The 26309-nt window shown below is 45.1% G+C and overlaps 1 protein-coding gene across 2 annotated transcripts in view; it reads left to right on the forward strand.

The window, feature by feature from the left end:
- The first annotated feature begins 1507 nt into the window (after nt 1-1507).
- Nucleotides 1508-26309, forward strand: part of SCAI (suppressor of cancer cell invasion) — a 108317-nt gene continuing 83515 nt past the window's right edge. The window contains exon 1 of one of the 2 annotated variants that reach the window (XM_083160982.1): nt 1508-1660. The gene's annotated coding sequence lies outside the window, so the exon portion shown is untranslated. Of the gene's footprint in view, nt 1661-9064; nt 9318-26309 lie in introns of those variants that run through there. The other variant, XM_083160983.1, reaches the window with a different exon arrangement.

Raw genomic sequence — 26309 nt, forward strand, 5'->3', positions numbered from 1 at the left:
CCTAGAGTATCAGAATTTGTTCACGGCACCCCAAGGCCAATTTTTTTTTATTAGATTGGGTTTATATGCGAATGTTAGGTTCAGTTATGTGGTAAATGGCAGGATTTGCTTCTGTTTGTACATATTTTATGATTGGCAGCCACCAGCGCTGGTTTTTCTCATAAATAATTAACCATTAATAATTTTAGTTGGTCCTGGACCACCAACCCAGGGCACCCCTGCAATTGCCCTGAGGCACCCCAGGGAGCCACGGCACACAGTTTGGGAACCACTGCCCTAAGGGTATTTGGAGCCAGCAAGGGATGGTGTTAGGGCAGGGATGCAGTCCGGAAGTGCACCCTGCAGTGGCCCCAAATACCTTAGCACTTGGCAGGTTCACTCAAAAGGATCCGTTTGGTCAGTCACTGTTGCCGACGCGTTTCGAGCCTATGTTGCTCTTCTGCTCTTCTGCTTTGGAAGAAGAGCACCATAGGCTCGAAACGCGTCAGTCAAAGGGAATTCCATTTGCCTGAGGCCCTGCAAATGGTACTGGTATGAATGAGTTTGTAAATTCTGTGCTTAGTTGAGCGTCATATATCCCCAATATCAGGTAGGTGTTTACTCAATCAATCTGAGATAAGGATTAAATCATAGGCCAACAAAAGAATAATTCAGAAAAACAAACAAAGTATGTACACTGTAATATAATTACATATATACAATATATACAACAACTGTACAAATCTGCAGCTCTTCTCTCACAGCGATTTGATATTTCCCTCACCTAATTCTGGCTAACATCATTTATCGATGTTCCAGCATCATTGATGGTCTTTAAAAGAAACAGGTTGAGTATCCCTTATCCAAAATGCCCGGGTCCAGAAGAATTCTGGATAACGGATTATATTCCGTATGTCAGAATATTTTTATATTTGAATGAGGTATCTTGCATTTGTTATATAAACACATCAAACAGATTTTATTTGTGCGTAAAACAAGGTTTCAAAACATGAAACAAAGTTTGTGTCCTGTCTCAGAATTTTTTTCTATCAAATTCTTTTGATGCGATGTCCAGTTACCATCACAACTAAAGATTCGATGGCGGATGCCCGGCCATTAATTGATGGTGGGCTTCCGATGTCCATACCTAGCTCTGATTGGCCCACAGCCATGCGTATAGGAAAGCAGTAGTGGCCATAGACAGGTAAAACTATGAATGATTCACATGTGGATTGTTGCTCACCATCGATGCTATCCACTGACGTTAGTACAGATGGTGACCATCGATTTTAAACCCACCGATGGTCATCCCTATGCTTTATTTTCCCGCTCTCCCCAGCTGACCTACTGTAGTAACAGTGCCCAGCCTGTGTGTGCACACTGTGCACTTCCTGCTAGCTGCCGCTAGAGGTCGCCCATCCCACTTCTATACCTAACCCGGGGAAGAGCGGAGGAGGCGCGTCATCAGTGACCGGCACCCATATCCGCCTATAGCCGAGAGCGGCCTGGCTGAGCTGACGGGCGCCGACCAATGGGAGAAGAAGGGGGGCGGGGCTGCCTCGGGTCGGGTTTGGTTGCAAAGTGTCCCCATAACACGGCGGCTGCTGCAGAGTGTGGCGGTCAGGACAGGAGCGGGGCCCACGGCAGAGGAGGCCGGGACATCGGGGGGCTTGGCTACCGGGTACGTGCTGGGGGAGGGGTGACATGAATGTGCTGCATCACGTATATATGGGGTGCAGGGTGATGGCTGTGTATGTGACAGATAGCGGTGTATATGGATGCGGCTCATGTACCATGGGACGGATGTGTTGTGATGTATGATGCTGCTGCTGCATACCCAGCAATGTCCCTGGCAATGTCACATGGCTGCTGCTTGTCATCTATGCTGTCCCCTGTGCACGGATTCCATGCAATGCTGTGCAATAGTGCAATGCTGTGCAATACATGCAGCAAGGCTCCACCTATGCCCCCTGCACAGGTGTCTAGCTACAGGAACTGTTGCATTGGTAGATATGGAATGTAGGTGCATCATATATGACAGAGGTGCCCTCCTATTGGGTATTATCATTTATCTATATGACTGCATAGGTGCCACCATGCATGCATGCATGCATGTGTGTGTGTATATATGTGTATATATAATTTATTGCATATGTATGTACAGTTGCTTTCTTGCGACCGATTCTGCTGATCGGCATGCAATGCATTTTTTTTCTCAAAATGCACATTTTCAACGAAATGCTCGGTTTTACAAATATGCCTTCTATATAGCTGAGACCATTGGGTTCTATAGTAATGCAGATGCAGGAATGCATGCAGAGGTTGCGGGTCCTTTTTAGTTGGGGTTGGCTATTGAGTAGCGTTGCGTGATATTGGCATTATGGGGCTATCTGAATGAGAAATGTTTTCCGGTTTTGCTGTACGGTATTCCCAGCCCTACCATAACCGCACAGCACCGTGGAGTTCTGTGTTTCAGCAAATATTTCCGAATACGATGTGGAATGGCAAAGCCAAAGTAGGAGATGAGATCCGTGTGTGGGATATTCGCAGCGTTTTCTGCTGGGAAACCTCATTCGTGTAAAACTGTGCCACTGGTTCTCTCATCTCAACTTTGCTATAACATATTGGCGCATGGGGAGGGGCAACTATATTACCATTATTTTGATCTAGAATTTGTGTTTTTGTCGATTAACTTATAACGGGTCAATTCGCAGGTACAGAGTTTGCACCAGAGGTGTAAATTTTCCGCGCATGGTCTTGCATTAATATTATCTGTTTGATGGCCAACCGGAGGATAAGGTCAATGACTTGATCGTGGGTACACCCTGTATGATCTATGGGTCTGATTCTGGTTCACTCGCAAAAGCAAATTCTCTTTCTAAGGTCTGCCCCTATTAATAAATAGAATTGCTTACTTTAGAAGTTTAATGCCAACATCATCTTGGTTCTTAAAGAATGGTGGCAGACAGTGGTGCACGTTCCTAGATGTGGCCCATGCTTGGGGGGTGGCAGCACACTCACTTGAAAGACGGCCATTATACCCCTTTCACACCAGAAATGCAGAGACAAACCCAGGAATTAAATTCCAGGGACTAGCAGGGACATTCCTGGGTTGGGACCTATTCACACATGCGTTTGAAGCAGGGACAACCCGGGTCGGCACCTTTCACACTGAACCCGGGATGACCCTGCATTTCTATGAGAATAACATTGAAAATTGCCATTTATAGGCTCACATTAGATTATTGATTATTAATAATTAAGAACTAATCATTTGTAGTCTTTCAGCCTTTGTTTACTTGTATAAAACAAATTAAAAGGCATATGAAAGCTTCTTCCCCTCTATTGATTAATAATTCTCTCACCTCCTCATTTGTCCAAGACATGGCACACATTGCAAGCTTTCAGGGGTTAAAATGCACTTCTGGGGTCTGTGGTGCCACAGAACATGCACCGTGTCTCCCTGCACCGTGTATGCTGTCTCTGGGCGTGTCTGTGAGTGTCCACCACAACAGGAAGTTGCCCTGCTAGCCAATCAGCACTAGCAGAGGCAACACGGGAAGCAGGGACATGTCCCTGCACCTTAACACCAGCCAGTAACCCTGGAAGGACCCGGGAGCAACCCTGCTACCTAGCAGGGTTGAATTGCCGTCAAATTAACCCGGGAATTTGTCCCTGGAACCTTTCACACCAGAGCTAGTCCCGGGTTGTTCCCGGACCCAACCCGGGAATTTAGGCTACTGTGAAAGGGGTATTGGGGTAACAGCTGGATGAAGCCAGGTGATTTTTTTTTTTTTGTGTCTTGTGTTTTCGACATTACAACTTTTGTTGTTGTAGCTGATTGGTGAGGAGGGGGTAAGTGGTGGTGGTGGTGGGTGAGGTTGGTGTTTTTTTTTGGCAGCTTTTCCTTCATGTTTAAGGATCAAATTTGAACCCTTTGTGGTTCCCCGGTGTTGATGGCTGTGCCAGTGGGACAGGGTTTTTTCAGTGAGTGTTAAAAATTCAGTTTGGAGTACACCAAGTGTCGGCCTGTACCGGTATTAGTGGGAAGTGCTTGTATGCTCCAGAAGCTGAATTATTTCTTATGGTACACACAGGAATGTAACTTCAATTTAGATATATATCTATTATCTACACAATTTTAATCTTGTGTCTTTTACACATACAACTACCCCCCCCCCCCCCTCTCCAATATTGCACTACTGCAATATCTGTGGTTTTTTTTTTTTTTTTTGTACTGGGCAATGATTCCAGAGAACAGGAAGACCTGCATTCACCGGGAGACAGGAGGAATTCCTTTAAAAATATCAGATAAGCGTTAAAGAACTATTTGCATAATACACAAAACTAAATATTCAGAAAACCTACGGCTTTCGGGAAAATGTCGGTTTTGGGATATGCGGATAAGGGATACCCAACCTGTACTGATTGGCCATACACACAATTCAATTTTTTTTTTTCTATTTGATTTTGCTTTATATATAAGCAAAATCTAATCAAAATTGAACGCTTTCAATTTGATCCCGAATAAATAAATAGATTGTGCAGGCAAGACTATATATAGTACAGATCTGTACTATATAGTCGAAATTGAATGTGTACATGGCGCCCGGCGATTCGATCGGGATTGAATAGAAAGTACACCCTCCCTTGCGTACACCCCTTAAAACATGCACAGTTGAGCAACAACGTACTGTATGTCTTATGCTGGGCATACACTGTGAGATAAGGGGTCTTACGGTGCCCACACCTGGATAGATATTGTGTCCAATTCGATGTCTATAAAGTTTCCCTGGAAATCCAGAACACCCCACACACAGAACAATTGAATAAATGATCATAGGGCTAGATGGATCATTTCATGACCCATCTAACCCTGCAAATCATATCTCACGCATTGCCACATCGTTCATCATGCATACACATGGAACGATGGTGCCAAATCATACGTGATGGGTTGTTTATCTTTCCGATCAGTCGGAAATGGGTATCATTGAAGAACATCTTACCGCGTGTGGGCACCTTTTACAGCATGTCATTGCCAGCAAGATTGTACGCTGTGTGGGAGTTCTAGCAAACATGGCCATATTTTGAAAGTGGCAGTCAACGAGGCAAAACCAGACTAGCTTTAAAAATATGGGCGTGCTCTCCGGAATTCCCACCCAGCATGCATCTTGTAGGCCATTATGTTAGCCCAAAATGTATATCTGACGCCCATCAGATACTGTGGCCATATAATGGGAGATATTTCACAACTAGTAAACTTGTTTGAAGCAAATACTTCAAAAGCTAGTCTGCTACCTTGTGATTGCCTCTGTGTTTGTAGTGTTCCCTCCAGCATCGCAGGAGGGCAGGGTGCTGGAGGACAAGGGGCACTTTGAAATTGGCGGAGCGGGCTCACCGACGTCAAAAATATGGGCGGGCCTGCCCGGTGACATCACTAATGTGGGAGGGCTCGCCCGTCAACATCACCAGTGTGGGCAGGCCTGTCTGCCGACACCACCACCAAATCTATGTTTGGACATCCCCGGCACCTGCGTGGGTGCTAGGCTTCTCCTTAGAGCTTCGGAAGCCCGCAGCGGGGACGGCCGGGCTGGGTTGGTTTAGCAGGGCGCTGCAAAGCGGCGAGAGAGAAATAGATCTAGTTTCACTCGCTGCCAACAGATGGCAGTGTTTCGGGGAAACACAAATGGACACTAGACATATATATATATAGATGATGTATAACAATGATATTGTTTTCCTCCCCAAGGGAGAAAACATTTCCCCATTTCTCACCCTGCCTGTGAAAGAAGAGAGGAAATGTTGGGTGGCAGCCTTGGCAATGCTTGGGTGCTGCAATGCTGCTAGCTATCAGTATAACTGAATCATGTACTGGATGCCCATCATAACAATGACTTTAATTCATATTATTTATAGGCTGAGTATTGGCATTGTTGACTCTACAATTCATTTAATGGTGGGCGATTGCAAATTCATTTCCTCCTCTGCGCACGGCTGCAATCGTATCCGCAGCCGTGCACAGGGGTGGGTGTTTCCCTGGCGGGGGGGCGGTTACTTGATCGCTGAGCTCTGAATATTCGCAGCCCAGCACTCTGTTCTAAATCAGGCCCCCCTTTAGGTTTATCTACAAAAGCCTTTATTATTGTGAACTGTTGTGTAAATGAAGTTGTGTGGCGCGCAACAGCAATATTCACAATAAACGGCAACAAAGAAACAAACAGCCGATTGAAACTAAAGTATTGTTCTTTTTTCCTTCAATATTGTAAGCTAAGTATTGTTACAGGTGTTTAAACCTCAACTGTAGTTACACGTTACTGGAGATTTTACAAGTGGAGTTTATTTGTTCTCTGATACTTGTTGTTGAAGGTTATTAAAGATACTTTAAGTGCTCTGACCATTGTCTATTGGAGATTTGTTCATTGGCTGTTGGTGGCCTCTACATATTATGCAGTGTTTTACAGAGACACTTTAAGCATTCACATCAGTCCTTTCTATAATCTATCTGTATTCCTTATGATACAGGTACAGAGAGCAGCCAGCTAATCAATAAAGTTTTCGGAGTGCGGGGGGTTAGTGGAACACCTAGAGCAGGTATGTCCAAACGATGGCCCTCCAGCTGCTGTGACAATACAAGTTCCATCATGCCTTGCCACAGCCTTAATATTAAAGAATGCTAAAACTATGGCAAGGCATGCTGGGATGTGTAGTTTCACAACAGCTGGAGATCCACAGTTTGGTCATGCCTGACCTAGAGGATGCACATACAAACTAAACACATTTAGTGCCCTGTTTGATTGCCCCAGCGCTATGTGATAGTATTACAAATCGTTATATTCTTCGCTGATGTAACCTACATATATGGCAGACTAATACACATTTTCCTGTGCACCCTTATGGGGTGCGAGGTAGAACAGGTGGTGTTCTTTTTCTGGCACTCGCATGCTCTCCCAATGGCACGCAGCCTGTTTTGCCCATAAACCACATTTGATTGAATCGGCCGAAGTATTGACTTCTCTTCTGTGTTAGATGTTCCTTCGTTCTAATAATGGGATACGTAGATAGCCTTGTACTCTATGCAATCCTGGTTTGTTATTGGACTTGTTGGTTGCTTGTAGCAACCAATCGGGTTAATTGTGTAATTTATCTGGTACATTATTAATGTAATGTAGCTCACAATAGCCATATATTTTACCTTAGGAAGTGCAGTGTTTATTGACTTGTAATGGTTCTAGATCTTGGCTTTTTGTAGACCTTTTGAGGTTTTTATGAAGATGAATATTTTAGTATAGCAAACTTGTACACAAAATGTATCTGGATTTGCATTCAGGGGTGTTAAAGGTACCTAGTGCTCTTCCAGGGTGGTGCAGCACTTCAGATCCTCCCAATCACTTCTTAGTGGCATTGCTACATGAGAAAAGGCAGTGGTGTTTTGTGGTCACTTCCGTTACACACTTGGCCACCCCCTCTATTATTGGGGTCTGAAGGAACTTCTGTCAGCCCTGGTTGCTTTGGGTTGTCACTGGTGACAAAATATCAATTACAGGCAAAAGCCTTATGGATGTTTAGGGAGGAGAAGTTTCCCATGGCAACCAATCAGCTGCTCTGTATAACTTTTATATTCTGCAAATTATAGATGTCACTTCTCCTCTGGCTCACTTCTCCCTTATCACTGCTTCATACATCTACACCTGAAGTAGTGGGGTCACCTATACAAACCTGTAGGCTGGAGAAGCTGTGGCGTTACCCCTAGTTACTAATCAGGATCTAGTGATCATTTTTGTACTGCAGTTAACACAATTATGACCCGCTGCATAGGGGTGATTCAAATACTGCCAATGTGACACCGGGCATCACCGCGTTGCCTGGTTGCTCACATATCTGCCAGCTACGGTACATTGCAGAACTTGTGATCTGGAAGGCATGATGGGTCATGCAGAACTGGGCATCACTCATAATTGAATTGCCCCTTTAAGGAAAACTTAAGGGGGGATTCATCAAAGCTTGGAGAGATATAGTGGTGAGCGAGAAAGTACCAACCTTCAGCTCCCATCATTTTAGATACAAGCCTGGAAAATCTCAATTAGAAGCTGATTGGTTGGTACGTAGATCTCCAATTTATCGTTCTTTCTTCGTTTTTAATTAAAAAAGTGGAATTAATATTCGTACAGTGGCCATTTATCAACAAACTGCACATGCGTCTGGGCCACGATGCACTTATGCCATGCGTCTAGCTAAGAAATCCTGAGTGCTAGCCGTTCGCCGGGTGATTGACAGGATGCTGGAGATCGGAGGCGGTAACCGGACGTTTCCTGGTTGTGTTTAAAAACAAGCGCAGACGTGCCAGAAAAACTACGTTCACGCTCGAGCGTTTTAGGGGATGGTGTGTTACGTCTGTCCGGCATAGGTCAAGCTGATTTAGTCGCAGCTGCCGCGTAAGTCCGGGGCTACGCGGAGCCTATGATCAGTGGTGACCAGTGGGGAAATCATTAGTTTTGTACGATGCTAACCGTTTTGTGGTAAATCTTCGCTATCCGTACACATCTATTCGTACGGCGCACAGATTGGTTCACAAAGGTGGAATTTCACTCTGGCAGGGCGGCATTTACCTGATCGCTTGCCACCGCAAATTAGCAGCTGTGCAACCAGGGCTGAATCGGGGCGTATATCTGAGGGCGTGGGACCATATTTCACGCCGGCGCTGCCCGTGACATTATGAGAGTAGGACATACTGTAATTTGGCATACCTTACAGATGTAATTAAAATGAACATAAAGCCATTTCCGTGCTGCGCTGCTGAAACGCGTGCCTTGTGGTAAATGCAGCCCTGAGGGGAGAACGAGAGCGCGGTTTCATTCCCTGCCATGTACAAGCATTAGAGGAAATGGCAGGAGCACTTTGTTTTTACTTAAGACATGCAGCGTAATGACTAATAAAGATTTGTATTTTTTATGTGTTTTTTTTTTGTTGGGTGCTTTTCTTGTTTGCAGCATTCTGTGTCCTAGAGATCATGGCAACCTCCATATCAGGAAATACAATCTGCTTTTCATGCTGCTCAAGCTGCTGAGGTGCGAGCCCGATCAGAGGCTTATTTCAGCATCGTGCTTTGTGTCCGGTTGGGTGATGTATTCACCTCCTCTTACGCCAGCATTTGTGTTTCTACATCACCGACCAGATTGATGCTTCTGCTAAATATGTATAGATCCCGGGCAGCCTGCAGGTTCCTTACTAGTTCCCCAGCTGGCGATAAGCACCGTTCTTTTGTTCCCCTTGTGATGATTGGTGATTTGCAGACTATTATGCTGTGCCTCTGAAAGCCAAGTACGGACCTAGCACAGGTAAAGCCTATCCTGGTGGTAATTGAGACGCTTTTTCGTAAGGCAGCCCCTCTTGCTACAGATATGGCCGAGCAGCAGGGGCTGCGTTCTGCTTGCTGTCGCTGGTGTTTAGAGAGAAGCCGGCATTGATTGCTTTGTTGTCTTACAATAAGGTGCTTGGTGCTCACTGTCCGTGGTTTCTGGGACCCACTATGCATCTGTTTCTGTTGTCTGTCTGAATTGGGGAGATAGTAACCATTTTGGTTCCATTTTGGACTACCAGACATATATAGGATTTGTTTAATTTTTTAATGAGACTTCGTTACATCAGAGCCCTTTCCACTCTTGCTGTGTTTTTTTCTTCTTCTAATTTTGTGTTCCTTTTAATCTGGTTTAAACAACTTGGTCTGTCAGGTGTGATTCAGCTACTTGTGGTTTTGTATGAAATGTCGACATGTTAGAATGTTGACATTTCATTCTGGTGGCCCAGGGGAGACTTGCCTTCTACTGGCAGTTCCGGAAGCACCTTCCTGGTCTCGGCTGTCCTGTGACTGGTCACTTCCTGGTCAGAGCTCCGATCCTCTCCAGTTCCAGTAAGTATTTCTATCATATAACGAACCCTTTGTCAGTGATCGCGAACCCCCCAGAAAATAGTGGGTCCCCGGTACCCTTCACTTACAAACATCAGGGTGTACCTGACCTTTTCTGGGTCCCAACGGAATAAAACCACCTCTCCCCTTTCCCCCAAAATGGCACATACAGAAGCCTCCACCTCCTGCCCCCCCCCCCACAGGGCATAAACCCTGAGCCGAGGGCCGTCCCGAGCCTATTTTTTGGGGGGTAAGCAAACATAGATTTGGGCGTCCCAAACTGTGGCTATTGTGGGATGATGGGGGGAGTATCAATTGACCCACTCTCCTAAAGCAAAATACACATATACTAGAAAAGACATAATTGGGAATTAGGGACAGCGCACGCCAACAATTAAGGGCATGGCTATGTGGGGAAGGGGCATGGCCACATAAGTACCAATTCACATTACACCACACAATAGTGCCACTTATACACACTGCGCCAGCTAGAGCTACATGGAGATACACTGCCCGTTACGCATTACGCCACACACATTATGCCCATTACACATGATGCCACAAAGTTATGCCCATTACACAACATGCCACCGTTATGCCCTAGCACTGAGAGCGGAGACCCTGCTGACCTCCATGCTGCGGGACACCTGTGACCGGGCTGCCGTCTGATGCTCCCGCCTCCCCCTCCCAGCCGTCCCCTCCGTGGCTGAAGTAACTTACACCTGCCCAGGAGCTTTAATTGAATAGCGCAAAAATAAATTGACCGAAAATCATTGAAAAGTGGAGATTTTCCAACTGACAAAAAAATTTGAAAACGATAAACAAAAATAAAAATAGTGGAATATATTACATCAAACAAGTTACAGGATCCCGAACAGCATGGATTACCTGGTTTGAGAATATGCCAAATAAACCTTAATTTACTTTTTTTGACTCAATCTTTGTAACTAAAATAATAGATCCGGTAGAAGCTGTAGATGGAGAATATCTATATTTTAGTAAGGCGTTTGACAAGGTCCCACATCCCACAGTTGAAGGGAAAGGAAATAGACAATTGTAGTAAATGGAGTGCATTCTGTGGCGATAAATGTTACAAGTGTAGTACCCCAGGGATCTGGACTTGGATCGCTGCTCTTTAATATCTTCGTCGGTGACATTGCAAGGGAAAGTATGACTTTTTGCAGATGACACAAATATATGCAATGGGGTAGACAAAAAATAAATTGTTGGTGATCTAGACAGTCTTAAGGAATGGTCCAGGACGTGGCAAATACAGATGATCCGCTCTCCTCCTGCCATCTGCTGCCGGACAGTGCCGTACACCAGAATGGGGCGCACGTTATGTGAGCTGGCGGAAATTATGGCTAAATCTGTACATTTTCACGCCACAAATTAGAAATCATGCACTTGGGTCGTAAAAATCCAGAATACTTTATAGTATTAAGGGTACTTTAATGGTAACTAATGAAAAGGAAAGGGATTTAGGAGGGGATACGGTCGTATTGTCGACCACACTTAAGTCGACAGTCATTAGGTCGACACCATTGGGTCAACAGGTGGGAAGGTCGACAGGTGTCTAGGTCGACATAGGTGAAGGTCGACAGGTGTCTAGGTCGACATAAGACAATGTCGACATGTGTTTAGGTCGACATAGCGTTAGGTCGGAAGGTCGACTGTTTTTTTTTTTACTGTTTTTTTGAGCCGACATGTGCCGACAGGCGGTATTTCATGCCCTACCATCCACTAGGGCGTGGTGGGAGAATAAAATAGTGTGCCGAGCTCACTTTTTGATGTCCACTGATTTATTGATATTTGTTGCTGTGTACACACGGTGCAATATATTGCTCAGTGTCCCGTTTTCATCAGCGACCATATTGCCAGTGATATTGCACCGTGTGTACACCGCTTTAGGGCTTCCAGCTCCTGCAATCTCCCTTCTGTATTGCTGTGCAGGAGGTAGCGAGGGCAGGTTTAATTGCTCCTGCCACTGGCCAGATCTGCCATCTGTGTACAGCTCAAGCTAATCTCAACCAATGGATAATACATTCTACTTTAAGTGCCCCTTACTGGCATAGCTTTCACATAGCTGGGTGCATAGAGCAGGGCTCAACAAACTTTTTTAAAGTGTAGGAGCCAGACAAACTAAAATTAGGGACAGTGCGTGCCAAAAAAGTTACACCATAATACCTATTACACATGTCACACACCCGTTACATATTATACCACAATGCCCATTACACATTATGCCACACACCGTAATACCTATTGCATATTATACCACACTCCATAATGCCCATTACATATACCACACGTCGTAATGCCCATTACACAGTATACCAAACACGTAATGCCCATTACATATCATGCCACATAAGTGCTGTTTGCCTACGTGCTCATTGCTATGGGTTACCTGCTGGATGCCAGGCAGGGGCGGATCCAGGAAAAAATTACAGGGGAGGGGAGGGGCACCATTACAGGATAGTTGATGAGAGAGGTAGAGAATGACAAGGAGAGGCGGAGAGAAATCATGACAAACAGAGGATGACTGACAGGATGAAGCAGGGACAGGCAGAGGGTGACTAAGAGTGTCTGAAAAGGATAGATAGGGGGTTAGTCTTCATTCTAGAACCCGCCATCTTTGAAAACCCATGTAGTTCCTCTTCCCTGCCTGGGGTGTCGCTGTCTGCTGTGATGTTTCTAGCACAGGTCTGGTTTGCATATCAGTGCTGATATACAGACCAAACTGTGTTAGAAGCACTACAGCAGACAGTGACACCCCAGGCAGGGAAGAGGAACTGCATGGGTTTTCAAAGATGGCGGGTGCTAGAATGAACACTAGAGGATGATAAGCAGTGAGTGACCGGGAGACCGATGGAAAATGGTTGAAAGGCAGTTAGTGGCAGTATGAGAGAGGTAGAGGGTAAGACAGGCATCACTGTGTATTCCTCCCTGTACACCTATGACTGTGTTCCTCAGACAGGCATCACTGTGTATTCCTCCCTGTACACCTATGACTGTGTTCCTCAGAACCCCCTTTCCCCATCCCCCTCATTCCTTTTCACAATATAAGCAGCACTGTGTACTGTACCCAGAACAGCTGTTCTGCCAGCGTTTATCTAAATCCCAGCACCAACTTTAAAAGACCAAGGGGAAGGCACACACATCGGAAACCACTGTGCGATACATTGGTGGCCGGGGTACCTTGAAACCCCCCTGGGTGCGCGCCTGGGGAAGCAGGGCATTGGTGGAAGTTACATGTCCTCTATGGTTCTCAACACTACACTTCTACCTTCCTTATTAATGATCAGGCAAAGTGGAAATTCCCAAATATGGGACATACTGGTGAAATCCTGGTAAAGACTGCAGCGCCATTTATTGTTTTATCGTTATCCTAGAAAGATCCCAAAATATGTTAACTCCATGATTATCCTACAATTCACCTTCAAGACTTCTGATGGTGTGGAATAATGTGTTTGTGATGTATGCTTGCTTGAGACATGACACCCCCCCCCCCTCCAGCCTTTGTGTGTATAGTGGGCAGCACGGCTCCCTCCAATGTGTGTACTTATATATTCACTACCTTTATAGTGATATATACAGTAATGGGGCATACACACAGGGAGATTACCGCCCCATTTCTAGGTGATCTGACTACATCGCTCAGAAATAAAGCACGGATCGCTCCGTGTGTATGGTCCCCGGTGACGCGCATCGCTATCGCCAAACTATATATTTCGAGCCAGTGTTCTCTCCCCAGAGAACACTGGCATTCGAGATCGCTCAGCACACATCACTGGCGCAGCTGCAATCCTGTAACCAAGAAATAAGAACTAGCCGTCCGACCATTTGTTGAACCTATTGCTCAAAGTCAACACTGACTGTTTTACCCCCTATAAGAAAGTGGTCAGGGAGAACCAGAGACATTGAACAGCAAAGAGTTCCTGCAGCAGCAGCTCTAGCAAACACTCGGATGTAACAGTTTCCATACGCCAGTGATGTAGCCTGGTGGTGGCAGCAGCAGCAACTACCCTCCCACTGGTACCAGGTTGCCAGTGCTTGTATGTTGACCGAGTAACAGCGGTTGATAGTGGTAGGTTCCTGATGGAATGGGGAACCCCAGGGGGAATCTATAAAACTGGGGATTCAGCATAAGCCCATCCCGTCACAACTTGCATTTGGACAAGGGAATAATTGTGCCTTTATTTGAATCTGTAAGAACAGCCTCAGTCAATCATGTTATCTAGAAAAGCAAATCTGACTTCTGACATCCATTTAAATGTGTTTGGAATAACTGGAAGTAGTGCAGAGCTCCAGCTTATCGATATTACCAGCTGCCTGCAGGTGTGGAACGCAGGGTGCAGGCAGCTGTGTAATGGAAACTACTGGAGCCTGCAATATAATTTACACAGGCACATCTAATTTTGCACCAGGCCTATTGATCAGAGCCCCAAGGTCAGTTGATTTGATCAGCACTACTAATTCAACCAGACATGCCAGCCATGTTTAAAACTACATGTATCGGGGAAAATGTAACAAGGCAAGGGATGGCAAAGGTTGCAGTTGCTTTTATTTTCTGGGTAAATGGCATAAAATTTCAGTTTTATCACAAGTTTTTAGAACTGCATCGTGGATATTTATTAGAGCCACAGTGTGTGTGTGTGTGTGTGTGTGTGTGTGTGTTTGTGGGGGGGGGGGGGGGTATTCAATTGGGTGCTGAATTTTTAGACAGTTGAAAAATCCTACACTTTTTGAAGGTTTTAGGTCAAATTTTACATTCGGCGTATTCGATTAAGTGACGATTATTCAACATGTTTTATGTGAAACTGCAAATGTTTTTGATAATTTTTTTTTTAGTCCTGTTTTGTCAATGCAGTTTCAACTGTGAAAAAAAAGGGGGAGACTGATAGTAGACACTTGACTAAACTTTTCCAGTTAATTGAATAGGAGAGTCAGTTTTTCCCAGCTAGCCAGAAAGAAACCCCCCCCCCCCCCCCCCCCCATACATACAGATAGTGGTAGATGCTCAATTAGTTCAGTAATACTACTCCGGTGCATGGGGGGGGGGGGGGAAGAAACAGTCTGAATTGAATACCCCCTAAAAGTTTTAATTCCATGGAAGTATTTTCACACATGCTATTTTCTGGAAATCTACCATCAAATTTAGACTATCCTGATTGGATCTTTAAACTTGACTTCAGTGGGGGTTATTTTGTGGGCTAAGGGTCGGTATTTAAAAAAAAAAATAAAAAAGGTACTTGTGTAATAGCACGGTGTCCGGCTACGCTATGCTACGTTTACACCATAGCTCTGTCCCAGTCGTCAATGGCAAGCCTAGTGAACGCCTCTCACACAGCGCTGGTAACCGCCAGATCCCCTGCACTGGCGAACGCCGGCAGAAAGGGGCTCCAGCTGTCTGAGACGCAGGTGCGTCTTAGACGCTCCTGCGTCTCAGTAATTATTGCGGCAGGGTAGGCTAACCCTGCCCATGACAGGGTTAGGGGGTTCGTCGCACGAATGTCTACTGCACAAAGGGGGTGTGTCGAGCCACCGAGCCCAAAGCATGGCGAGCAGACGTGGAATATATGTGAAGTAATCCACGTCCCCTCATGGGTCTCACCACGCTTTGAGGCTTGGTGGCTCGCTACGCTCCGAACACATTATAAAATCAACTCCACGCCGACGTGGGGGGGATATGAACAAGTAGGGATGACGCGTAACGTGTCCCCTCGCGGGGATAGTACGCTGAATCTGACAGGGACGGTGATTATGCTGGCCGCGGGAACACTACGCCGAATCTGACAGATACGCTGACTACGCTGGGCGCGTGAACACTACGCTGATTCTGACAGCACCCCTACGCTAACTACGTAACGGGCGCCGTGATAATACACAAGTACCCCAAAAAATTGCTGACATTTTTTGGGCCATTATTTCCGCAGATGCAGTTTCACTTTGTTATAAGTTTAGACTAAATCTATGTCCACGCTGACATATGTCAACATAGGCACCAAAAATAAAAAACTTGTCGGCCATTCTTAGGTGTCGACCTAGACATTATCCCAGACCCTTCATGCACACACAGAAGTCGGATGTGGTTCAGGCTGTTAAGATTCATCTAGATCCCAACAAGTTGGCTGCTGCCTCGCTCCGTAGAAGTTACGCCACAGACGCAGAATGTTTTGGGAAATTAATAGCGTTCATTAACATTTCATGGAACAAACATTGGAATGCAGGTCCAGATCTGAGACAGGCTCAGTATGATTCCTCCCTCGCTCACAGCTGCTGCTGGCTTTCACGCACATTCAGAGGGATTGATTCACCAATCATACGGGTACGTTTACGAAAAGTTGATTTTAATCAATATTCACCGATTTACAGACCGATTTTAAGATCAATCTTAAATGATGTCGGATTAGTCTTCCAGGTCTAAATTCACATTTACCTCCAATTTAAAAATGAATCTAAAAAATAGTCTGTGAGTACATGAGTATTAACCCTGGAAGGCCAAAATCATTTAAGATTGACGTTAATCGATCTGAAATAGATTTAGTAAATATAACCCGTAGTTTACTCTCATGTTTAGTTTGTCCCTTAGTGAAAAAGATTGCGGGAGATCAACAATCAAAGTTTATTTAGTTTTTAGGGCCCCGGTCCCTCTCTCTGTTTTTTTCCACATTGTTTATTTTATATAGGCGGTTCGTTATGTGGATATAACCTCTCAGTTGCTTTTGACACTAGATCAATCTGATTGGTAGACTCAAGAGAAAAAGTGTTAAAATCTCTGGGGTGGGGGAATTCCAGTTTATCGCTGATCAGCGGATTCACAGCTCGAGCTGTTATAGAATGACTGCACGTATTTAGGGATCGTTCTACACGACGGTCAATAGCAACGGAAATTGGCTTATGGATCAAAAACGCATTGTGGGCAGAGGTTTAGGGCGGACTCCTGCCGTGTTTAGAGAGTGTCCGAATAAACGCAGACATTTTTTAATGTAGGTCTCTGACATCCGCTTCGGCCTCGATCAGCCTGTTTCTATCGCAGATGACCGGTTGCATCTGATTATCCCTTGAACCCCCCCCCGGCAGCGCTCTGGAAGTCCTTCCATCCAATCTGGCACATGTGACATTTTTACATGCGATACCTGGAACTCCTGGGCAGCTGCCTCGATGTGCGCTGGTGGCTGCGATTCCGGTTTATCCTAATGCGCAGGAGGTTCAAGTAATAGAATATCTTGTGTTTGTCACATCCACCATGGCGTTTACCCAAAGACCCCTGTGTCATGCTTAGCCCTGGACCCTCTAGGTACACTAAAACCATGGCGCTCACCTCTGCTCATGTCTCTGGCTTCACAGGGGTACATATGGCCGGGATGTCACCGCGTGGTGACACTGGTGTATTGTGCTCCAGTGTCATGCAGGATATGTGTAGCATGCCGCCATGTGTGTTTGTGCCTGGTCAGCATCTGTGTAAAGGCCGGTGCTTGTGCAGCTGCGTATCATCAGGGCCGGCTGGAATCCGTCGCCCTCTCTGGCGGGCGCCATCTTCTTGGTTTCCCCAGCCTCTCCTGCACGGCTCTGCCTCACTCCCTGATTGCCTGACCAATCCCGGCACAGCTCACCTGGTAAGTACTGACTGCTCAGGCTAGTCCGGCAGTCAGTACAATGATGTCCACGCCGCAGCATCATTGCTCTCATCTGGCTCTGTAGTTACTCGCTACAATCCTGAGCTTCTCCCTGAAGAGATCCTGCTGGCCGTTCACTGCTTCATGTACCACCGGACTCTGCCTACCGCCAATATGGACCACGCAAGGTCAGGTCCTCTAAGGGGTCTCACCTTGCTACTCTCCCGACGGTTACTTCCACAGTTACCTCTGTCAGCGGCTACAACCTTATACAGCAAAGGACAACTCTTCTCCATTCATTATTCTTCATTTATTATTCTCCCTCAACCAATCTTCCAATCCTCCAATATTCAACCAATCTTCCAATCTTCAACTAATCCTCCAATCTTTCAATCATTCATCCAATCTTCCAATCTGCAATACAATCTTCATTCGTTCTCCAAGCCAGCCAATCCTCAAATCCTTCAAGTATTCAACTCCAGTTTATATTCACTTCCACTCCTCAAATTATATTGCAATATTCTTCAAGTACCAAGCTCCATCAATTATTACAATAATGCAAAAGGAGGGGGAAGTCTCACGTGCGCTAAAAGTCCATATGTAAATAGATGATCCTTGAAAGAATGTGGATTCTCTTTCTTCTTTCTCGTCTCACACCATTCCAAATATATGGAGAAACAGAAAAAGAATACACCAATTATTGATGTATATATACCAAATACTACTCTCTCTCTTTAATGGGATCTATGAGGAACAGAGAGCATATATCCAAGATCTCCAGAAGTGCTCCAAAAATGATTATAGAGGGTCACCCCACTCGTGCATATAGGGACTGTGCTCACATGTATGCTTACACAAGACAGGATGTGCGAACTCTCATAAAGGTATCTTTGTTTAAGATATGACTCCACAAGTCACAATGCCAAACAGAATTCTTTTATTCTTTAAAATCACAGCAGGGTAGGGATAATATACTGACAGCCTTTTTCCCATATAAGATGTAACCCGGGTAGAAATACGGTGTGGAGCTGTGGACACGATTAGAGTGTCCCCACAGGACCTTTCCATATATCTACAGACCTAGAACGTCTGACACTTATCTTGAAAAAGGCACCTCAGCGTGCCGAAACGCGTAGAATTGTAGTGTCTGGTTTTTTATGCAAGCAGCAGAGTCTTTGTGGAGAAGTATTTGGCAGTATCTGGTACCATATTTCTACCCGGGTTACATCTTATATGGGAAAAAGGCTGTCAGTATATTATCCCTACCCTGCTGTGATTTTAAAGAATAAAAGAATTCTGTTTGGCATTGTGACTTGTGGAGTCATATCTTAAACAAAGATACCTTTATGAGAGTTCGCACATCCTGTCTTGTGTAAGCATACATGTGAGCACAGTCCCTATATGCACGAGTGGGGTGACCCTCTATAATAATTTTTGGAGCACTTCTGGAGATCTTGGATATATGCTCTCTGTTCCTCATAGATCCCATTAAAGAGAGAGAGTAGTATTTGGTATATATACATCAATAATTGGTGTATTCTTTTTCTGTTTCTCCATATATTTGGAATGGTGTGAGACGAGAAAGAAGAAAGAGAATCCACATTCTTTCAAGGATCATCTATTTACATATGGACTTTTAGCGCACGTGAGACTTCCCCCTCCTTTTGCAGTATTGTCTTTTTGAGGTCCGGTGACCTTTTTTGTGAAGTATCATATGCAGCTTTAAAGTTTGCAGCGCCTGGAGTGGAATTCCCCCTTTTTTTGAAAATTATTACAATAACCTTATGGACAATTGACTTTATATTTGCATGCCTGCCATATCCCAGTTATACCATCATTATCACTGTTTGCAATATCTTTATTAAATTCATTATATTTTATCTTTATTGTTTCCTCTATTCTGTCGTGGACACATCCTCAAACGTTAAAGCACCCAGCTTACGATATTGTACAGCTGGTGCTTTTACGTGCGTGACAGTGTTTAGTACCTAAGACAATTGAATCCCCCACTATGTGCTGCTGGGCACAAGTTCCCCAGGGGCCCATTATTTCTGCTCCCTTCCCCTGAGGTGTCTAGCAGAAATTCACCCAAACTTGGTTTTCTTTGGTTCCCACGCTGTCTATTAGGTACCCAGTAGTTTGCATGGGGATAGCCGCTATTCCGGCCTAGTTCTGGTGCATTTTGGTGTGATATTCACCACACGTAATGAGTGTGACGCTTGTGCTCAGTGGCACATACAATTGCCTATAGCCTGTCATTTGACACAGAGCTGTGGGCATTCGGAAACAATTGTATACCGTCCTTGCAGTTGTGCATACACATCAGGTCACCTCTGCATGGGAATACATACCATACAATACCCCAATGTAGCCCATACACTCATGAGATATTGCATAGTGTTCATTCTAGCCCCCGCTATCTTTGAAAACCCCCATGTAGTTCCTGTTCCCTGCCTGTATTCCTGTATGTATTCCGCGTCCCCTCACTGCGCTCGCCACACTATATAAAATCAACTCCATGCCCACTTGGATAGTGGGGGTATGAACAAGGAACATTTAACATTGAATCCAATGGAAAATTGCGTCCATCGCATCGCATGCGATTTGGTTGCATGCAATGCGATTTTTCCGACCCGGTAAAAAAATCGGGCGCCCAGATATTCCACAAGTACCGAACCTTCCTACTACAGTATCTCTGCATTTGACCATCAGTTTACACACACATTACATCATGCAGATTTTGAGGGTATAAGCATTGGGTTTCTCTTGCCGACATTCTTGTGGGTACTTGTTACTATTATTTAAAAACCAATTCTAGTTTTATCTCTTCTACTCTTTGGTGTTTTTTTTTTTTTTAAGAGAGGGGGTGGTAAGAGGGTGGAGATTGTCCATACTTTGTATTGAGCCTCCTCTGACATCATTACTGTACATTATACTATAAATGTAACCGCAGCAATGTAAGCATTCCTGACAAGAATATCCTAAAAATAAACCCTCTCCGTAATCGCTGCATTAGCCTTACTTCCAGAATAGAGAATTGTGAATAATTGAGGGAGCTTGAAATCCTCTTAATAGGAAGCGGGATAGCGCTGGGGTGCCTAACGAGCAGTCTTGAATGGCATGGGAAACGGAGTCTGTTAGAGATGCGCACACACCGGGGACTTCAAGATTTATTTCAAGTTGACCTGTAGCCTGGAAAGTAGAAACTGACAGCAACGAAGAACAGCGCGGCCCATATTATACTGTATTTTCATTGTTCACTCAAATACATAAGGGCACGCAGGTAAACCGGTAACATTTACCTCAGCTGCCCCCTTCCGCTTTTGTAGGATAAGTTCTGGAGGTTGTGGCACAGAAATATTGGTTCATGTTGAAAATGGACTAGGACATGCCATCTTGTCTCCTAATCTGTCTGCACAATCTGACCCCCCCCCCCCCACCTGCCAACAATATGTACATTCGTTTACTACTTTGTTTTGCTTTTTTACTTTAGTTCTACTTCTTCTTGTTTTGTGGGATAATACTATGTATTAATGTGTATCATGATACATGCAGGACCTGGCGTTTGGTCCCTTTTACACCAGCCCCCCCCCACATCCACCCGGTGCAGGCAGTTCCTGAGCCGCCGCTTGGAGGTGACATCATCTCCAAGCGCCGATCGATCACCACCGGGACCCGGACTGCAGCACTAAGGTAATCTGCTGGGCTGCCCCCAGCCACCGTACACCCCCCCAGCCATTGTCCGGCCGGTGAATGGATGCTGCACACAGGCATCCATTCACCTCCCCCACTGCCACGGCTGCTGTCTGCAGAGTATAGCAGACAGCAGCGGGGGCTGTCTGTGCCCCCCCGTCCAACCTGCGGACACAGCGGTCCGGAGATTGCTCGTCCCCCATTGATGTAAATGGGAGCCGGGTCGGATGACCCGGCATACCCATTTACACCGCCCTCTACCCAGGTCCTAGCCATGTTCTACCCAGGTCAGGACCTGGGTAGAAGTCCCGTGTAAAGGGACATGGCGTGTCCCATTTACACCGCTGCTGACCAGGGTCTGACCCGCCGAAGACCCAGGGTTTTGCGGTGGTGTAAAAGGGGTATTACTGTGTAGGCTCAATGGGCAGCTGTCCAAAGGCCACCCAATTATAGGGGCCTTCGAGTTGGGGGGGGGGGGGGAGTGGGTTGTGGGCTTCTGCCTTCTGAATTTACTGGGAGGCAAAAGAGAATCCTGTCTGGTTGCTCTGATTGTGAATTACACACAGTGACCAGACCGCATTCTCGTTCTGCTTCTCAGCATGCTGATTGGTGGATGGCTGAAGTGATCTACCAATCGCAGGGCTGACAGCCATTCACTGTATGGAAGCAAGTGAAGAGATGCCACGGAACCACAGGAGGGGCGTTTTTATGATTTTTTTTTTTTTTTTTATAACATTTTGTAAAAAAAATGTTTTTCCATAAATGGTAGTGTAGGGCCCCAAATCCATTGCTTTGCCCCAGGCCTACCATCCTGTTAAGACAGCCCTTGATTAATAAGGATGTACCGTGTCCCTACAGAGTAACCGGTAGCAGCGGCAAGGAAAACCATGAAAGCACCGCCGAGGTGAGTACAAAAAATCTATCTGACATACACTAGAGGCGGTATCCAATCCCCCGCCACTATTCCTAATGGGGGAAACAGCAGCGGGTGCCTATTCGTTCCCCGGGATTGAATACGCCCCCTAGGTCTGCTGAAGAATAAAATAAGCATTTGCAATGTACCCCGATTCTAGCAGAAACCATAGTCTGGCCAGCAAGTCCATTCTGCCAGTTCTTCATTTCCATTCAGAACTCTCCCTCGTATTGTCAGGAAACGGAATCCTGGCAGCACGGATGGAGATTCGATGCAGAGTAACGGTCCTCTAACACCTCGGGTTTGCATCTCAATAAAGGCTTAAATGCGTAAGAATCCCATTGTACTTTCTATAGCTGGTTCTCCATAATGAATACAAACATTGGTTTGCATATAAGGCCACATGCTTGAAGCATTTCTATACATGTGACTCGTACGTTTAATCCTAAGGTTTTAATATCATGTTAGGAACAAAGCTTTAATGCAAAGTCAGTCTTTAGGATACATTGTTCTTAAGGCCCATACACACTTGGTGGTTTTCAGCTGAAAGTCAGCAAGTGTGTATGGGCCAAAAAAGCCTTTTTTTTGTTTGTTTAAAAAAAATAGCACAGATCTAGTCAGCCCTGAAATTGCCCTGGGTGTTTGCCCCATAAGTCTCGGAGAGAGACAGTCACCTCTCACCACTGTGTTTAAAAAAAAAAAAAAATGATGGCAATAACTGGTTGGCGGGAAATATTTCCTGACCGGGGGACCAATATTTAAGAGGGCCTATACTGTGCGTGTGTGTCAGCATTGGCCAGCTTATTACCATGCGACTGTTTTCTGGGACACTCTGTGCCCAGGCTGCCAGAACCTGGGGACATGAAATGCAGAACTTCTCCTCCTCCGTAGATGCCACAGGCTTGTATACAATCCATGTGCAATACATTTGAAGAATATAATGAGTGACCCGGTAAGACATTAATATTCCTCTATCATTTAGGACAATGAGTATTTAGTTGCTACAGTCAGTCGAAATCACAGGAAGTTATTCTGTAAATGCACATGGTTTAAATGTTCCACCTTGGTCTTTCCAACGAAGATAAAGCCGCCATTTTGATACACATATCACCCAACGCTCTTAACGCTGCATAATGTAAGGTAATGTAAACAGAAGAGTAAGTGGGCGGGGCCTGACAAGTGGCGGCCATTTGTGGAAGCTGGCGATCTCCTTTACCTAAAAACAAACCGTTTATTGAAGGTTTTCTCCACCTTAGAAATGTTTTCCTCTCTTCTCTACGTGTTTCGAGTCGCCAGCTGTAATCATTGCAGCCAGCCATACTTGACTAATAATAACCTCCCAGAAGTAACTGCTTCCTAGTCGTTCAGGGTCCTGATTGTGACCCTTTTACATTTACAGCGTCTTAATAGAATTTCACGTTGTAACCGCACCAGTCCCCCCCACCGGAGACATAAGTAATTGTGTTATTCTGAGAATGCACCCCATGAAAACATCTGCTTCCACAACCCGTACTCCGTGCTAGAAGTCACAGTTCAGCCTCTTTTTTATCTGGATTATATTCCGTATTTCAAGCGCACACGTTAGCAATTCCAGAGATTCTGGAGATGTCTGTAGACTTATTTCATTTTTTATCTCGGCTCTGCGTCCGTTATTTGAAATGACTGTTTACTAAGCATTACACATTAGTATCGGCTGTCCAGCGTCAACCATCCCTCCCACCCAATGAAAAGGATTAAGCAGGATTTCACCTTTCTTGAAGGTTAGAATTGCATAACTTGCGTTCAACTTCGCTACAGTTGTTTGAATATCGGAGAATACATCTGCCCACCGTACCCTGGGCTTTTTTACGTGCTGGCTCCGGGAGCGGAGAAATCAAGATTGAGCAGTTTACACTGATACATATTAATAAATCATTCGGCAGCACTGATCACCGGGCCGTCTCATGAATAATTTATCCGTAGTATCCAGGGCTGGCTTCACGCTAGAGGGAACTGGTGGGTGGCTGATTTTTTTATTCCCGGAATTATCCACAGAAAAAGAAAAAAATCTAGCGATTCTCTTCTCTTTTAGAACCTCCATGGGATTACCTATTCATTTTGTAGGATGTACATGCCTACGAGCGGTAATGGCTGCAGAGTAGGAATTTCATTGTGATTCAGCGCTGTAATGGTTGATATGCATCGATGTTTGTGGCTGCCTGGAAACCCTCACAGTGTATTGGAGGCTCATTTTCCTACAGTGCTTTCAACATTGGCTCCTCCATGATTTAAAGACGTAGTTTACCAACCTCTGATACAATATATAATATTTATTCTATATAATCTCTGTGGAATTTGCCTCTTGTCCTTGGTGTGCATCATACTTTGCTCATTTATATGGTGCCCTCAGGGAGAGCCGAGCGAGTCCAGGTGGGTGGTGCGGGGGGAGTATTGCAACAAATAGGTTAATTATAGCCCCCCGGCCCACTGCATCACAGCATTACACAATCATGCACCATTGCAGCTCTGTCAACTTAATCTGTGAAGTGTCTGCTTGCTCCTACGTTTGATGGGTTCAGTATGATTTCCCGACATTCGAAATACAGACGAGCATTGGCAGACCGTCAAAGCATGCTCAAAATGACGACAGTCAAATGTCGGACATTTTAAAATGTCGACATGTCAAAGAGGCCGACATGTTTTTTTCGGGGGTGTCTATGTTGACATACACAAGTTAGTCTCCGAGAACAAAATAACAAACAAGGCATGTTGACTTTGGGGCATGTTGGTATTTTGACTCATTTGGCTGTGCTACTGGCCGCCATTTAAATAGTTTCTTTACTAACATTCCAGAGGCAATATGAATGGGAAAGATTTGCAGTTCTTAAGGCCCCCATCCACTAGCGCAATATGGGAACTTTTCATACGATTTTTACGCATTGTTGCGATGGGTCGCATGAAATGTTTCATCGTAGGTCCTTTTCCTGCGATTGCGATGCCGGTCGCTTTCCTGCGTGCCGCACATCACAATATACACTGCTCTCTGTGTTTTAGTAGCATCACAGGAAGCTGGCACCGTTACCGGAGACCAGTCCTGAAGATTGCCCGTGAGGCAGGTGGGTCTGTACATAGGGATCAGCCTTCTTGTTCTGTCTCAGTGCGATGCGCTGCAGCAGCTGCAGTAACCTTATCTCCCCTCAGTAGTCCCTTTGTGAATAGAGTGTTGCATCTGCGTGTCTTGCATACATACAGTTAGTTGATAGCCTAGGAGTAAAGTCTTTTCAGTAGGGTTTATGGCTGCTATGCTACCGGGAGGAATGTATTAGTGTCAGAGATATTGATTTTGTCGTTACTTTTAGATTCGTTAGTCATTGGTATTGATGAGAAGCACCCACCCGTTCCCCTGGTTCTGTGACTGACATTCGTTTGCGTCACTATCTCTCGCCATCGTTATCACTAAGCGCCCTGTGTCTGCCCATTGTACCCGCAGTTTTCATTAAGTTGATATTGGCTCAAGGATCAGTTTTGCAAGTTTCACAAGAATTTCCAACTTATTACCATATAAAATAGCTACTTTTATGGTAGTTTGTTAGTAATTTAGTTTTTGTAAATCCAAAAACTTGGCGATGCGTCCCGCCACACATCGTGGGGGTTTCATATTGTTATCAATCGCACATGCACTAACGATATGCGATTATTGATGCGGTCCTTTGCGATGTGCTCACACCTGTTCCACCGCTGTCCACAGAACTTCTGTAACATACACTGCACATGCCTGCACTGTGATAATCACACGTGCAGTGACTATCCGATCCTGCCGATGCCGATATAGTCAACCATATCGGCCGCGGGCGATATTGTGTGTGCACACTGAACGATATCTGCTGCCGATATCATTCAGTGATGTCACTAGGACCCGTTAAACGTGCAGGTGGTTTGGCTATATAGCCGAATTGACCTGGATGTTCAGCAGACATCAATGGTCTTTAACACGGGAGCATACATTGTTATCGATATTGAGTGTACGCACTAGACGATATTGTGAAAGCTATCGCTAAGAAGCCCCTTTCTGAGCGATATCTTTCACTATATCCTCTAGTGTGTATGGGGCTTAAGAAAGGCAGCCAGGCATCTCCAATACAGACGTTTTCCTGCTGAACATTTTTAATATCTAAAAAAAAATTTTTTTATTGTGAAATTGTTTTATTACAGGATT

The sequence above is a fragment of the Crinia signifera genome, chromosome 9 (genome assembly GCF_055691185.1).
Source record: "Crinia signifera chromosome 9, ASM5569118v1, whole genome shotgun sequence".
Taxonomy (NCBI): domain Eukaryota; kingdom Metazoa; phylum Chordata; class Amphibia; order Anura; family Myobatrachidae; genus Crinia; species Crinia signifera.